Source organism: Melospiza georgiana, chromosome 2, assembly GCF_028018845.1.
Source record: "Melospiza georgiana isolate bMelGeo1 chromosome 2, bMelGeo1.pri, whole genome shotgun sequence".
Classification (NCBI taxonomy): Eukaryota; Metazoa; Chordata; class Aves; order Passeriformes; family Passerellidae; genus Melospiza; species Melospiza georgiana.
In genome coordinates this window covers 85,651,187-85,667,383 of record NC_080431.1, presented here as the reverse complement: position 1 = coordinate 85,667,383, position 16,197 = coordinate 85,651,187, and the positions used below count along the sequence as shown (strand labels likewise).

Below are 16,197 nucleotides of genomic sequence, written 5' to 3'. Positions count from 1 at the left end.
CTTTTCTAGAAAATACAAACTCAGGTCTCCAAATCATCCTCATTGTTTATAGGTATTCTCCTCCTTATCTTCTTTCAGTTAAAATGCAGCCCAAACACAGATAAAGCATTCTAGCTGAAGGAGGTCAATGAAGGAGTTGTCTATATATCATTGTCTATGATACTCCTTAAAGACCTTACAGAATAAATAATCCCAAGCAAACAAAGCCCTGTTATAAAAACAGATCTTCCTTAAGAAATATGTATGTGAGTAAAGAATCCTTATGTTGGAATGAAGATCTCAACTCTTTCATAAACACAACAGTTCACTCAGAATGCAGCATGTCCATCACAATGTGAAAGCTGCTATAGCCCCACAATTTCTATAGGAAGTTCTCATTTCCATACATTAGTGCCTCGTACTCCAAACTTTGCACCGCAATGACTATGGGTTGTTGTCAACTTCAGTTACCGATTTATCCCAATTGATAAAGCTTTATTTTCTGTTGTTATCAAGTTAGTTACTATAAAACTGGATTAACAGAGCAAAAATTCCTATCTAGTGTTTCCATACACCACATTAGTCCTGCATCAGCTTCCAATTATCTGAGACCAATTTACTGGAGTAGCATTTCTTCCACTCAAGGAAGTGACCAGAATTCAAATGTGGCTGAAAATGTGGCAATGTGTGACTTCTCAGTGCATCTCGAAGATGGGCAGAGAGCAATTCAGCCACGTCTGCTCAGGCTGATTCTTCTGAATATCTGGCCTCATTCTAAACAGGGGCCTGCAAGAGGAAAAACTTCTATGGAGTTTCAGGAACACAGAAGAACATTTGTATCCTCAGCAGGAGATCTGACCAGGAGTAGCCCTTGCTTTCTGTTGCTTTAAAGGTTTGCTGGAGTTTTCATCCAATCATCTGCTTGAACATCTTGAAAATCAGTATCTCCTTCTATAATATCTATCCAAAACAAACACCAGATGACACTACACAAATTGCCCTAACCCTACCAGATTGTTGTTAGAATCAAAATATGTAGCAGTCTACATTTAACAGGAAGTACTGTATTTTTACCAGCACAACATCTATTAATGTGTCAGTAATACACTCTATGGAAGCAAAAAATCACTGCGTTCTGAAAGCTGTCAAACTTCTCTAAATTTTGTAGCTAATAACTACATTTGTTTGAAAGACAGAAATGTGTGCACACACAAACACAACCTTATTCTCCAAGGAGAAAACACACCAAGGAGATAGCAAATAAGAGTTTGCCTAAACTTTTTTTCAGAAGACTTTTTCTGCAGACTAGAAAATGCTCAGCACACTCCTAAAGATGATTTATTTAGTTAATTGCTCTGTCCTTTTTAGCATTTACTGAAAGATGAGATATCCATTTAACATAAAACTGAAGACTAAACCATGGCTGTTCTGTACATAAATTGGCTTCTATACCCAGTGGATATAAATTCCTAGTGTCAAGCACAAAACCTTCTATTTCAGCCTTCAGGCCTGGGGGGGACAGGCAGAGAGTCCCCTTCCTGTGCTTTGCCTGACACACCTCAGGAGGTGTCCATTGGCACTAATCCTGTTTGCTCTGAAACCACAGGTGGCAATGTCTGTGCCTCAGTTTGCTCCACACCTAGAACAGGGACAGCACTGTGCATCCAACCCTGCAGGACTGCCTGCCTCAAGGAATTGTTTTGCATCCTTGGATAAAGAATATTACAGAAATATCAAGAAATAATTGAAGTTTCTTCAAATTTTATTCTCCAGGCTTACAAAAAACCTAGTTTTCTTCTCCAAGCACTTTAGCGCCTTAATTCTTCCATTCCTCTTTATGGTCAGCACCCTACTTAAAATTGTAAAACACCAGGTAAAAACTGGCTCCAGTTGACAGCAGTGCAGTGACCAAAGCCAGTGTTACAGCATGTTCAGCTATTTTTTAAGTTAGGGAAGTATTACATTTTGAGCCAGGATATTTACTTTCCAACTTGTATATAATCCAATTTGTATATTAGCTATTTTACAAATTCCAAAGACACTTTGAAGAGTGCATAGACAAAAGCCATTTTCTATTCCCAGGCACATATTTGGGGTCCAGTCAAATATACCTCCACGCAAAACAGTGTCACACATATACACACACTCCCATTATCTCAGTTCCTCTCTCAGACCTTGTCTGCAGACTATCTACAGCCATGCCATTGTTATCTCCATAGCACAGAAATGAACTACATCAATGGGAGATGCTTCTGTGGGTATCTACACCATCTCCAAGCAACATATATATCATTACAGAAGAAGCCCTGGAGGTGTCATCACAGCTGCATTAACAGGGATTTCAATAGGATGTGGCCATATCACTTCAAGTGTGTTAATTCCTGTGCCCCAATCAGTTGTAATTTATTTGTGCTAGTGAAATATAAGTTTGCCAAATGGCATTTTAATGCACTTCTTTAAAATGTAGAGGGAGAAAACCTCACAACTGCCGTCTTAAAACAAGAAACAGAGAAAACAATGTCTCCACATGATGGCACCATTTCCTAGGAAGAAAAACAACGCTGTGCTCATCCCTTCTTCAGTAGGGAACATTTTCATGTTCTACACGAAATCTGTTTCATCTACACTCTCCTGTTCCCAGAGAGCTCATGCATGATCCTGCCAAGCCCCAGCATGGTCCAACTGTTTTAACTGGCTATAAGTGTGAGGCAGCTTGGCTCTTTAAAAATCTAGGTGCATCTATTGCTCTTGGCTCTTTAAAAATCTAGGTGCATCTATTGCTCGTTTCCCTTCCCAGTGCCAGGTGCTGTAACTTGGAGTGCATGTTTCACTGGTGGACCCACAGCAAGAGAGTCACTGAGCAGGGACAGGGGGAGATGGGCCAGAAATGCTGGTGTGAGCACTCCCTACTCAAAAAAAGATTAGGGGGATGCTTCTTGAAAAAAAATAACACTTTGGAAAACATAGATAAATAAGGTGATTTGTTTTGCTATTCTATGGTCCTGATTAAAAGATTACTCCTTAAGAATACCTCCACCTGCTTTACAGACTTCTGTTTAAATCTTAATAGTGTATTTCAGACTGAATCCCCATAAGGAAAGTGGATAAGGATTGCTTTTGATTGTCTTGCTGTGGGAGACTGTAAAACTTTTATCCTCTCTCAGAAACCTTGTTTAGGGAAGAGGCTGGGGTTGGAGGTGGGAGCTGTGTCTGGAGATAAAATGAATTAAAAGGCTAACAGGTGCAAATATATTAAAATTTGTCTCCAAAAGAGACACCTGCTATTCCATGAACTCCTTCATGTTCTCCCAGAAGTGTTAGGTGTTCCCCCAGGCAGAAAGACCAGGAGAAGAAGCTTGTCAATCTGAGTGTGGTTAAATACAGTAAGCCTGAGAGCTTGTGGGCTTTGGTTAAAAGCAAAATATAGATTAAAATCTCTTAAGATAATTACCTCTTCAGAAGGTTTCCATTCAAGCTAGAATCCTGTACAGGGACTGTTTGTAGCAGTCTGTTAGGGAGAGGGTGCAGTTATGGTTGAATTTTGTGGGAGAGCCTGTGGAAGAGCACTGCTTATTTCCTCCACAATACACTGAAAGGCATTTCTCTGGAAAGAGATTTTGTTCTGGTCCCAGAACTATGGCTGATGGGAGAAACAAGGGATGGATGAAAAACTGTAAATGCCAGTCCTCAGGGCTGAAAAAGATTCTTATCTTGTCCAGTGCCTCTGTCTCAGCCCTGAGTAGAGGAAAGCTATCACATGAAAATGCTAGATCCTATTTGGTTATTTTTTCCATTTGTCTTTTTTATGTACTAGTGAAAGGGAAATTGTTAACTAGTACAATTGGGTGCTTTTTAACTAGTACAACTGGGTGAATATTTCAACTTGGAAATATCGTGAGACACATATTCATAATGTTTTGGACTGTGGTTTCTTTATTTTGAGTTTATGGGACAAGTGGTCAGGCCTCTCTATAATTCAGATTTAAATATCAGTGGGAAACTGAACACACTCATGTCTACAATACTGAAGGCCACAGGAAATGTTTCTGTCCTCAGTGAGACCTCTGTAATCTCTGGGACCAGACTTATTTCCAAAACCCCCAACTTAGCTTTGACAGAAACAGAAATGTATGGCAGAACACTTTAAACAAATAAATCAAGGCAATAAGCAACATTCTTGGATGGCTTCATACCATCAGAGGGAACTCTAGTATTAAATACACATTGTCAGTTCCAATGCATCCCCCCATTCCCTGGGGAAAAGGCCCTGGAATTACATGTATATGCAAGCACCAGACACCAACAGGTGATACTAATACAGTGCATGGGAGTTATTTCTCAGGTCTGCCTTAGGCACATTCTGCCCTCTACTCATCCAAAACCACTAGAGATGGCATCTGGGAGTTTTACTTTTGAATACAGGGAACATGACCTGCTTTGAAATGTAGCATAGGATCAAAGCACAAGGTATTTTTGTTGAAATTGACATAGTTGCCCAAACAGGCATGAAACTACGAGAAGTCCCTTTCTCTGTTTTTATTTCCTGTATCATACCCCTTTTCACACAAGAATTGCTACTTTGTGGGTTTCTTCCTCTATCTGTGTAACATCAATAAATTACATGTTACCACTCCTATCATCTAGTTATAAAGAGCCTTTCAAGATTTTTAATAGATGCACAATATTGCTACACTTACATTTTCCCTGGTTAAGGACGTAAAAATAGCTGCTGTGAGATTACTCTTAATTTATACTACTTCCCTCTCGTGGGCTTTCAAGAAGAAGCATTTCACCACGTCACAGATGGATACAGAGTATATACTGCACATCCCAGCCGGGCAGAGATCCTTTCAGTGCTCAACACAACAAAGCTGGGATGAGTAGGGGCGCTAGGATTTGTTTATCTCTTTTTCATAGGTGCAGTTAATTCCTCAAGGAGGTATTTGTGCTGACAGATTCTTCAATTCTCGTTGTACGCTATTTCCTGAGTGGGAGATACATAAGACTGGATCTCATGTTATTTTAGCCTCGAGAATGACTCCATGGACAATGAAAACAGCCACAGAAAATATGAATGGATGGCACAATGGCATCCCCTCTAGGAACAACAGCACTTGGTGTCCTTGGGAATTCAAATGCACAGTGCCAGCCAGAACCTGCTGCTGTGGTCTCCATGTGCTGGATGCCAGGCAAGCAGCCTGATGCAAATGAAGCTCAGTGACATTCTGATGGCTTTCAACTGACTCTCACCCATGGAGTAGATCAAACACCACACTTGTTGTGAACATGATTTTACTCCGCAACACCTCCTAGCACTCTTTATGAACATAAGTAGGTTTATAAATCCTTGGTTTTATGTTTCAGTTTCTCTCCCACTACCATGTTAAGGCTTCAGTTCAAAAAAAGGTTCAAATTAGAGAGCTCCCTTTGTTCAGTCGTTCAGTGGAGAACAACGCAAGAATTGTTTGGGCTTTCTCTAATTTGAATACTGGTTTGGCCATACCTTGTTCTAAAGTTACTGAGGAGGATCATAGCACAAAGATTACATGGCTACTCTACCACAGGTAAACAAAGGAGGAGAAAGTGACTATGGAAACTTAAGAGGAAAAGATCAAAAAGCTCCAATGCTAAACAGCTCATAGTGGTGAAAAGGAGCAGGAGGTGACCAAGTATGTTTTTACACCTGTAATTTTGGAATTGTGTAGCTGCAACAAACCAGGCCACTACAACACCAGTCAATGTTTCTCAGTGCATGGAAGGTGTCTCCCTACAGCACACAAGGAACTAACTGTGAGAGATGCAAGCACTGAGCTGCACAGGATTGTAACAACCCACACTAGGACAAAAGGAGATGGGAGATGCAGCTGCTTTAGTTTCCTTCAAGCAAGAATCACCTGTCAAACACTGAAGTATTCCTCTGAAGACCATATTAGGAAAATGGCACATTTGGTTTAGTCTTCTCACCCAACTAAGATAGAGGAGATGACAGCAGTAGCATGTATGGTTAAGACATGAAATAACAATGATTGGCATGATTACGTTTGACATGCTTCAAGCAGATCTCAGAGTGACAGTTTTGGTATGTGCAACTTCAAGAAGAACAACTATTGAAAGGAAAAAAAGAAGAGGAAGTTAGTCAGAAAGGGTCTGAAAGGAAAAGATAAGGATGTAAAATCCCTAAGAACAGCAGGGAGGAGGCCTTAACAACACTTTAATAGAGTTCGTATGCATATCCAAGGACAACAAAAGAAAAATGAGGAAGTAGAAAATGCTACAATGGTTAAATAACAAGGTATAAGAGTTCATAAAGCTGAAATTTTTTTCTTCCAAACATGGAAATCATGCCCAAGTGACATTAATAGAACTGAGCATAAACTATAGCAGACTAGATGTAAACCAAAGATTAGGTAGGGTGAAGAGGAAATTTAAAGAAAAACTCACTAAAAGCATAAAGAGAAATACTATAATAAAACATTATTTAAACATATCAGAGAAAGTTAACAGAACAATGACTGGTATCTATGAAGTGTTGCAGACTATGTGGATTGAGAGATCAGGTAGGCAAGTAGTCGTGTCAGTGTGTTAACAAGACTACTGTCTAAGAAAGCAGTAAAGGTAAGCTAGGACATCACAGGAACTCTACTGCAGAATTTACATTATTGGTTCATTTTCAGGATGGAGCACGATGGAAGAAGGTAAGCCAGCTCTAGGGGAGAAGAGGAAAGCACTGCTCTGGAGACTTAGGAAAAAAACCCTAAACTGAACCAAACACAAACCCCACACATAAAACCATACAAACAAAATCCCAAATGTTAAAAAAAAGTACTAGAACATCTTGATACATTGAACTGTGATAGATATTTGTACGTATCCATCAGTCACTCACTTCACAAGTGAAGCAGCTGAAATACATACAGAAGAAGGATTTACTGAAGACTATGAACATAACATGAATTAAAATCTTGGAGGGGGCTGACTCTGAAGACACAAAGTAAACTCAGAAGCTGACTGCAGACATCTTAATGAACAGTGAGAGTGTCCCTCACTGGCTGCAGCATGACTTATAAAGAGAAACACTACAGCATTACCAACTCAGTCACCTCAAGAATGGAAGCTATGGACCTGTAAAGAGCAGTACGTCTCATCCTTTTCCCTAGTACTTAGAAAGGATAGATACACTGTAGAAATGTCTTCAAGATGTACCCTGAAATCATGGGAGTTAGGAGCATGCATGGCAGTTTTAAACCAAAGCCAAGACTATGCATGTTATCACTGACAGTTCTTTAAACAGAGAGCAGTAAGAAAAGCACTGAACACCACAACCTAACACCAACACAGTATTACAGGGGCATCAAATAACAGAACCTAATTAGACAAATTTTCAAAGCCATCTATGTGTTACAAATATAAGTAGTTTATGCATCAGTTAAAGTTGGGCTCCACAGTTGCTTCTGAAAACATACTCACTGACTTTGTAACTGAAGTACCATATGTTATTAGTCATTTCTCAAGAGACAAAAAGCCCAAGAGACCAACCTGACAAAACTCACTTAGTGCACCAATTAGAATACAGAGACCAGTTCCCACCATTAGCACATTTTTCACTGCCAGTTCTTCAATGTATTATGATGGCTTTTTCAAAAGGCAGGGTGAACTCAGCTTATAGTTTTGCATACCTGTACTTGTACCTACTTTTGTCTTTACACAATTTAAGCAACACATATCTGCTTCTATGAAAACACAAGTAATTCTTGACTCATACTCCTTTGATAATTTTACAAACAAAAATAAAAGTGCACGGGACATAGAAATTACTTACAACTACTAACAAGAGAAGCAGTTACCAAACAAAATTTCAAATGTTGTGAAAGATGAAAGTATAATTAGTGTTGTAACATCAGTATTTGAGAACTATGGATATCCTTGCTTTCAGTTTAGCTTTCTACAGAAAAGGCCTGTATCATTATTATTATATCATCTAAAATAGATATCTAAACATACAAAATTTCTTAGGTCACCAAAAACAACCTAAAAATATTCAGCACTAGCTAAGACATGCCATACATAGATTAGCAAAAATACAGCTGAAATTACTATTTCATACTGCCTGACTGTCTAAACAAGGAAGCTGGTAGAATCAGGGGGCCTCCTGTCTTCACTGAGGGTGAAGACTATTTGAAAGCTCCAGAGCAGCTCCTAGGGAATCACAGCCACAAATTTCCAGGGAGAAGAAGAAGACCATGAGTGCATGTAACCATTCCCTTCCTGCCACAGAACCTCTAAGAGAAACACAGGAAACCTAAAAGGTAAAGATGAGGCCAAACCATCTTCAGAGCTACCCAGCCTCTACACTAGCCCCAGGCAAACTGAACTGGCAGATTCATGGGAAGGGAATGGTGAGTCCCTCTAGCTGCTCAAGAAAACAAAACCCCAGAGTTTCCATATCCACTCTCAATGCTCTGCGGAGTTCAGGAATCTTGTGAGGTTCCCACCCTGTCTTTCCCTGTCATGCTGGAAGGCTAAGAAGCTACAAAAATCAGTACTTAGAAGAGAAAAAAGCATATACTCTGCTTCAAAGTTCCTGTCCTGTGAAAGCTGAAAAATGCTAGAATTGGACCAAGTCAGCCATGGTACTTGAGCATGTAGGGGCAAAGAGCTCAGATGTGGTCTATCACTGACACTGTTTATAATGTGCATTCTATTTAACACAAAAAACCAGCCCCATCCCTGGCTAAAACATAACTTTAGAAAGTCCTCCCTTATTTCGACAACCTGCCAATGATTGTTTAACAGATTAAAAAAAAATATTCATGGCTTACTTTTCTTCTCAGCTCATTCCTTACCAGAGTCTCAGGTCTCTGCAAGAATTCTGTGTTCTCTAAAATCATAAATACTGCTTCAGAAGTTTTTCAGTCATTGTCCAACCTGCCTCTCTGTCCCATGGAAACTCTCTGCAAAGATGTTGCTTTTGTCTTGTCTGGAACAAATTCCTTCACAGATGGACCATCCAGTGTCTAAGAATAACTCTTTTAACTATCAATAGAGACAAAGAGATTCAGTTGCACTGTTCCCGTGGGATTCCTTTGAGTTTGGACACATCTGTTAAGATGCATACATCAGAGCCTGAATGAAGTTTTTGTCTGATTGTATCTTTGAGAACTCATGAAAGTTTCTGCCAAAATGATCTTATCTCTTGGCATGCTTGCAAAATATATACAGTTATAGATGCTTTCTGAAAAGCTCCTGAAATAAGTGGCCTATGCAGACCAAACCAGTTTAAATACAGCCAGCTCCTGATGACCTTCTTCTTCTCACTGAAATCTTTAGAAACTTTACCTGAGGCTGTTCAGCCTTTGAACTACAGCCTTATTATGCACTTTATGCATTCTCTATCCAGAAGCAAGGAAATATGTGAAAAAAATGTGAATAGAACAAATCTCATTGCTTTCCTTTGCTTTTTTATAACCTTTCCACAACTTGTACTTGTCCTTGCACGAGCACCTTTCTTCTGGGTAAGCAGACAGATCTGTTTGTGACAGCTGAGAAGCTCGATGCATAACTCAGCTGGAGTTCTATCAGCTCACTCTTATCATTTAACTCCAAATTAATTCAATTATTAGTGGTGGTTTTGAACCATGAGGGCTGCCAAGCCCTCCATGAAAACAGTTACCTCAGGAAGCACCTCTTCCTCTAACTTGTTTCTCCAACTGTATTGCATTTCCCAAGACTAAAAGAGATGGGACTGGACACAGTGCATCCTGTGCTCTGGATTTAGCTTCAGGGAGTCATCAGTGCTGGAAATAGTGTTCAAACCCAGAAATCTAGGACCTAGTCCTACAAATCTGAGGAATAATGCAATTTCATTTTGAATAAGTGGCACCAGAAGCAGCATGTAGAATATATGCTACAGAATGAAACCTTAAATTATGTTGTGCATCACATATGACTTTACCCAAGGTTTTTTTTTTTTTTCCCTAAGTATTCATATCAGTAAGACTGGCTTTCAGACTATTGCTTTAGGCTTTCTTCACCTCTGCCTTTTACAGCTGAGGAGCAGATGGCTATCACAGAGTTTTTATTTCCTTTGCTTGGAAAAAAAAAATTATCTGAATCATTCCAAAAGCACCCTGATATTTTAAAGTAGATTGGCTTCTGAACATTTCTCATAATAATAAATATGTGGTGTTGTTTTCTGCCAAGCACTAGTGACTGTGCATGCAAAATGGTCAGTGAAGATTTTAAACTGATTTCAATAGGTGGCCCATAAAATCCAAGCCTTTTTTTCCCCCCAGATACATAAATGAGGCCTTATGAAACCATCTGTACATCTGTGCATTTTTGCAAGAATTGATACACCCTACCATACTGACTCTTTCTGGGTGCTTCTGGTATTTTCAGAGAAAATTCCTCCCAAACTTTCAGTCTAACTTTAGTTCTATAGTATTTCTGTACTATTTGCCATGCACTAGAAAACCCCCCAGCAGAATGAAGAATGTCCTTTCAAAATGAGGTATCTGGCCAGCTGTGGGGGTACTGCCCAGGCAGTAGGATGGTCTGGGCAAGGGAAGAAAAACAATGTTGTGCTGTCTGAAGGTAGAGGGAAGGACAGAAAGTCTTGCTGGCCCAAAGAAGAACAGCATCACCCGAGTCCAAAAGTTGAGAGGAAGAAAGATGCGGCAATGTAGCTCTGAGGGGAGAGGAAGAGAAGGACAACGAAAGAGATTGTAGAGTGAGGGGAAAGAATTGACCCAAAAGACAGGGCACATCAGAGGTACGGAGAAAGCATTTGTAACTGCAGGGAGACCCGTTTCTAAAGTTGGGTGCCACAAAAATCAATCTTTTGTGTCCACAAACATATTCCAGCAATCGAAGGATTGAGGCCATATGAAAATACCATAAAACATGGTAGAGAGCTACAGTAAATATGCAGTAAATATTCATCACGCCTCATTTCAGTTCATGTGGGTTCTTGCTGTTTTGCAAGGGCATGCCAAACACTAATTATATGCATACCACCCCTAACAAATACAGCCTGATAAAGGTCATAACCCATAATAAATAACTGTGAGATTTTCTATTGCTTTCAGCTAACAGAGATAATACCACCAGAGGTCTTACTATTTCCTGAATCTTTGCAGGACTTTAGCTATATTTTGGGAACTAAATTTCAACAATTCACAAGACAGGACAATGTTAATGCTGGAATTGCTATTTTTCTGAACCCATTTTCTGAAAAAGTCCCCCACACTTGCAGTGTGAAAGGAACATCTAACCTGGGCTGGCAGTTTTCCAACCTAAACAATTGTATTATCCTGTAAATAGGAGTAAAGGCCTTTGACATCATCTGGAAGGTGACTTGGGGACAGTGTCTCCTAAAAACTTAGGAGTCTAAAAGACACTGTGCACAGAACAGGTAGAGCATGAAGAGCTGCAGGCTCCACCTTCCCCTGCTGCCCTCTGACAATATTCCTCACCCTGAACTTGGCCACCTCAGAAAGCAAAAGCAGGAGCTCATTCTCCAACTTCCCAACAATCCCTGCTGGCCTCTGTCCTAAGGTTGCTTTCATGGGTTTCCATTTGTACTGTCAAAAAAATCAGTGTGAGGTTTCAAATCCCATTTACTAATGAACTCTTTCATCTTTGTGAATGGGATAAAGGGATTCTTTGTTTGAAAATAAGGATTATTTTTTTCTTGTTGTTCTGCTCATTTTTTGCATCTTTTCACAAGCTTTTTGCTTTCAGAAAACATTACAAGACAAAACTGCACCCCAGTTTTAACAAAGAGTCTGACATCTCCAATTTGAAAAGAATTCTTGTATATACTAAATTGCATACTGCCTGCTGTTCAATTGTTTCACAGCTCTTTCTTCTCCCCAAATCACCAGGTGAGATTTAGGAAAGTCTCCCCAATGTTTACCAGCTCTATTAAAATCAAGATTTCTAGCAGAAGCTCATAATGAATAAAGTCAGAAGCCAACAGGAATGAATTGCAGCTAAAGTGATTTTGATAGTGATGATCCCTATAACCTAACTGCTTCCAAGCTTGGCCCTGAGGCAGGATTTTTAAATTAAAGAAAGAAAAGGATACACATACTTTTTAATCTGATTTTTTATTGTCATGCCCTGATTTTTCTTTTTTACAGGCTATTGCAAAATCTGGTTGGCTTCTGAGCTGTTGAAACCTGGTATCATCATCTTCTTCTCTTCCCCCCCACCTTGCAAATTTACATTATAAACCACTGCAGAAGAGGTAAACTATATATTCAAAAACTAGTGAGTGATGAAATTCACATTACCCTGCGCATTCTTTGTCAAGAGACTTCCAGGCAAGGACCTCTGTGAAATGTCAATGTTTTGAAGAGCTGGCAAGGTCAGGTGACTTTCCAAAATCCAGTTTTAATAATCTCCTCCCTTATTTTTTGTATTTTTTGGCAAAATGCAGAAGAACATTTTCTAAAGGGCAATTAACCCATGCTGAGTAATCTGCAAGTAAATGCCCTCAAAACAAGGGCCTTAAGGCTGGTACAACCACACAGGTCTACAAAGATTTTCCAGCCTCTCACAGACTGATCCTCTCCACAAAACGCTCCCTTTTCTTCATGGAAACTTTACAGTCCTGGGCTGCAGAGCCAGGCCCATGTTTTCAGCACAGACTGAAACCCCTCCAGTCAGGAGATACGGTTGGGTAATGAGAAGCTTGTGACTACCTGGAGCAGAGCAACAGTTCTAGTTGGACAGGGACATGCTTGAGGGGTCTCTCCTTTTTAATTTGCAATAAGCAGCAACCTGACCTAACAACACGCTCTCAGTTTTTCCTGGCTGATTGCATTATCACAATCTTACCACAAAAATGTTCTGCTTTAGATGTAATTCCCAAAGAAGGGAGAAGGTAAGCCCTGAGAAGATCCTCTTTATGACGTTATGGGAAGAGCATCCAACTGGAAAACCTGGTGCACAGTAAGGGAGGTGTTTTCAGGAACCCCAGCAGCATGTTGGTGTACTCACAATCAGATGACCCTGTGTGTGCGTGCAGGTTTGTTGGTGAATGTGGAGAGTGGATGAGGGCTGGGCTCAGAGAAGGAACAGCTTCAAGGTTCAGGCAGGGAAGGCCCGGCTTGGCGCTGCATGCACCCGTCTGAGTAATCTCATTCTCCTCAGACGCCTTCTGGTTTTCAGCTGTCTTGGGTTTCTTCCTGAAAATAAACAAAGAGACCTTTGAAGGGACTGACTGCATATTTGGGAAAAGGCATTTTTAGAATCTGTTAAAGATAACTTTCTTCCCCCACCACCACCCCCCTCTCGCCTCTCTTTTCCCTTACAGGGAAGGAGGCAGAGAAGACTTTCCTCCATACTTCTTGTTTGGAAACAAGCTGCTCCTTGTTTTGACTCTGATGCAATGGCCCTGAGACTGTATTACAGCAAATAGGCCAAGCATGAAGCTCCTTATTCTGCCCCTACTGATGACATATAAAATGAAACTCGTCCCAGTAGTTTAGACAGTCAAAGCACCATTTGACAAATATTAACCAAGGCTGTAGCATTCTGAATAGAAAGAGTTATACAGAAATATAATAGAATTGTCTGAAAAGCAAACAAATATGCAAGTTCAAAACTAATCAGTGCAGAGACTTGATTGTAGGGAAGAGCACTGAGGCAATTCTGAGATGCAGAGTTCATCTAAGTAAAGCATTAAGACTTGGAACCTGAAACAGATGTCTATGAGCACTGAGCACACGAGCTCTCAATACCTCCCTCCATCCAGAACCTCCAAGGAATTAAGCCTCAGTGGAACATCAAGCAGGTAGTGAGTCACCACCTTAGCTTCACGGCTGGAGAAGCCGAGGCACCGGGCGAAGCGGCAGGCTTTGAATCACACAGCGAACACCTGCCTCACTTCCTCCCTCCGCTACACAGGTGCAGGCGCTCCCTCGGTGCTCCCCGCGCCAGGGAGCTGCGCCGCCAGCCTCTGGAGGGGACACTGCTGCCCCGGGCCCGGGATGCGGCTGGGCACGGGGCAAACATCGGCTACTGCCGCCGCATGCCGGGGGCAGAACCCTGGGCACACAGCAGGAGCCGGGCAGGCTGGAGCCCTGCCGCTGGAACCCGTTATCTCCTGCCGACCCTCGAATAGTGCCAGGGCACCCCGGGCGCACGTCCTGCCTGCCGGCAGAGCCCCTTCCACAGGCCGGGACTCTCCTCACGGAGGGCCAGGGCGGGAGCCCCTTTTCCCCGCGTGCCTTTGCCCTCCTGCGTCCCACCCGGGACAGGGTTTGAGGGCTGCACTGGCCTCTCCATTCTTAAAGCGAGTGTCCAGCGCGGAAAGCGCCGATCCCGCGGCGGGCGAGGAAGGGCAGAGCGGGCCGGCCGCTTACATAAAGGCCTTATATAAGGGCGGCACGCCCGGCCGGGGGCAGGGCCCGGCCCGCCGCCAGAGCCTGCGGCCGCCGCCGGGAGGCAGCACCCGCACGGCCCGGCCCGAGGAGCAGAGCGAGGAAGAAAGAATAAAAAAATAAGTTAAACGGGCCAGAAGTAAACAAATAAAACAAATCCTTTCCCCAGCCTTCGTCCCGCAAAGCCCCTCCAGGAGGCGGTGAGCGCGGAAGGGAGGCCTTGGGTCGGCCGAGGGGCAGCAAGAGGCGCCCGGTGGCAGCTGGCCGGGCCTCGGGATGCGGCCGGGAGCTGAGCTGGGCTGTGCAGGTGAACCACGGCCAGCGAGGGGGTCACACTGATCACCCCGCAGCTTCTGGCAGCCCTGGTGCGTTTTGGGTTACCGGGACTGCAGTCTCCACACCACGGGATGGGCGGGTGCTATTGCTGCTGTAAACTATAGCTTGTACGTGGGCACGTATATTTTAAAGTACATGGACTGTTGTGTTTGTAACAGTTTGTATGGATCTTTGGCATGATCCAAACGAACTCTGGCACACCTTCACACACCTCATTTCCAGAGCCCAGGATATTCCCATGTGCAGCCCGCATGCAGTGGGGACTGCAGGAAATCTGTGAATAAACCAGTGGGTTTTTACAGCACTGCTATCCAAGCAGCTTTCAGATAGCACACCTTTCTGGCCTGGGAACAAAGGCTGTATGTAGGCTTGGACTCTGGATGCACAAGGCAATGAAGTTCCTTGTACCCAGGAGCTGAACTGCTGTATTTAAAGTCTGTTTTCAGCTCAGAGTTAAGCCAAGTTACATGCTTGGAATACAGCCTCTGACTCCAGGTCTATTCACACACAATGCTGCCTGGCCTGGGCAGGAGACTGCTGTTTTTTGCAGAGTGGGGGCTAAGTCTGAGTAAACAAGACTTGTCAGTCAACTAGCACAGCTATAGTTCTGTTGTTAAATCAAATACTGATTGATGTTTCATCCTGTGGCTGATCCTGCCTGTGCCTCCCAGGCCTTCAAAACTCATTAGAGGGACAGGTTAAAAAACACTATAGCAACAGGTAGTGACACCAAGAAGGCTGTGCAAAGCATCCCCTGCTTCTTTCTATTCAAACCCATATTTTTTCTACTTTGCTCCTAAGGCTGACACTGTGTTATCAAGAAGCTCTTGTGTCATCATTTTTCCACATTTCAGTCCTGCAGCTCGATGACTTTTGCTCACTAGGATGGTAAGAATATAGTAGTGGTGCTGACTGGCGCTGGAGATGACACCTCTCCTCAGGATCTCATTTCTCTCACTGTTCAGACATGGGCTGTATGTCACTACCACCTGAAAGGGATGCAGGCTTCCACAGGAGGGAAGCTAAGGAATCAGCAAAGTCAGCTAAGCATCTAAAGAAAGCTTTCCAGAAAAGAAAAATCCTGGGGATACTGTGATCAAAACTACCTATGAAGAAACCAAAACAAAGTTCTCCAGTCTGCGATGTCCAACTACTGTTGCCAGCAAAGGCAAAGTCACAGAAATCCCGCTGTTACTGTAAGTATATTGCTGTTCTTTTGTTCTACCTTATTACCCAAACAGAAAGCTCCTATTGCCATGATCTTCACCTATATATTCTAATTAAATACTCTTACATTCTCTTATATGGTCTACTTCTATTGCTATCTTTTTCCTATAAGTCTTCACAGGGAGAATTGTTAAGTACTCAATCAGGTTATGGCATCTCCATCCTTGGAGATTTTCCAAACTTAATTGAACAAGGCCCTGAATAACCTAATCCAGCTTGGAAGTCAGCTCCGCTCTGAGCAGGGAATTGGACTACAGACCTCCAG

The 16,197-nt window shown here is 42.2% G+C and overlaps 1 protein-coding gene across 2 annotated transcripts in view; it reads right to left on the bottom strand.

Annotated features, from left to right (window-relative positions):
• The window catches only part of ZBTB20 (zinc finger and BTB domain containing 20), a 230,198-nt gene that overhangs the window by 14,511 nt on the left and 199,490 nt on the right, over positions 1–16,197 (bottom strand). Inside the window, exon 2 of one of the 2 annotated variants that reach the window (XM_058018622.1) lies at positions 12,985–13,172. The gene's annotated coding sequence lies outside the window, so the exon portion shown is untranslated. Of the gene's footprint in view, positions 1–12,984; positions 13,173–16,197 lie in introns of those variants that run through there. The other variant, XR_009114160.1, reaches the window with a different exon arrangement.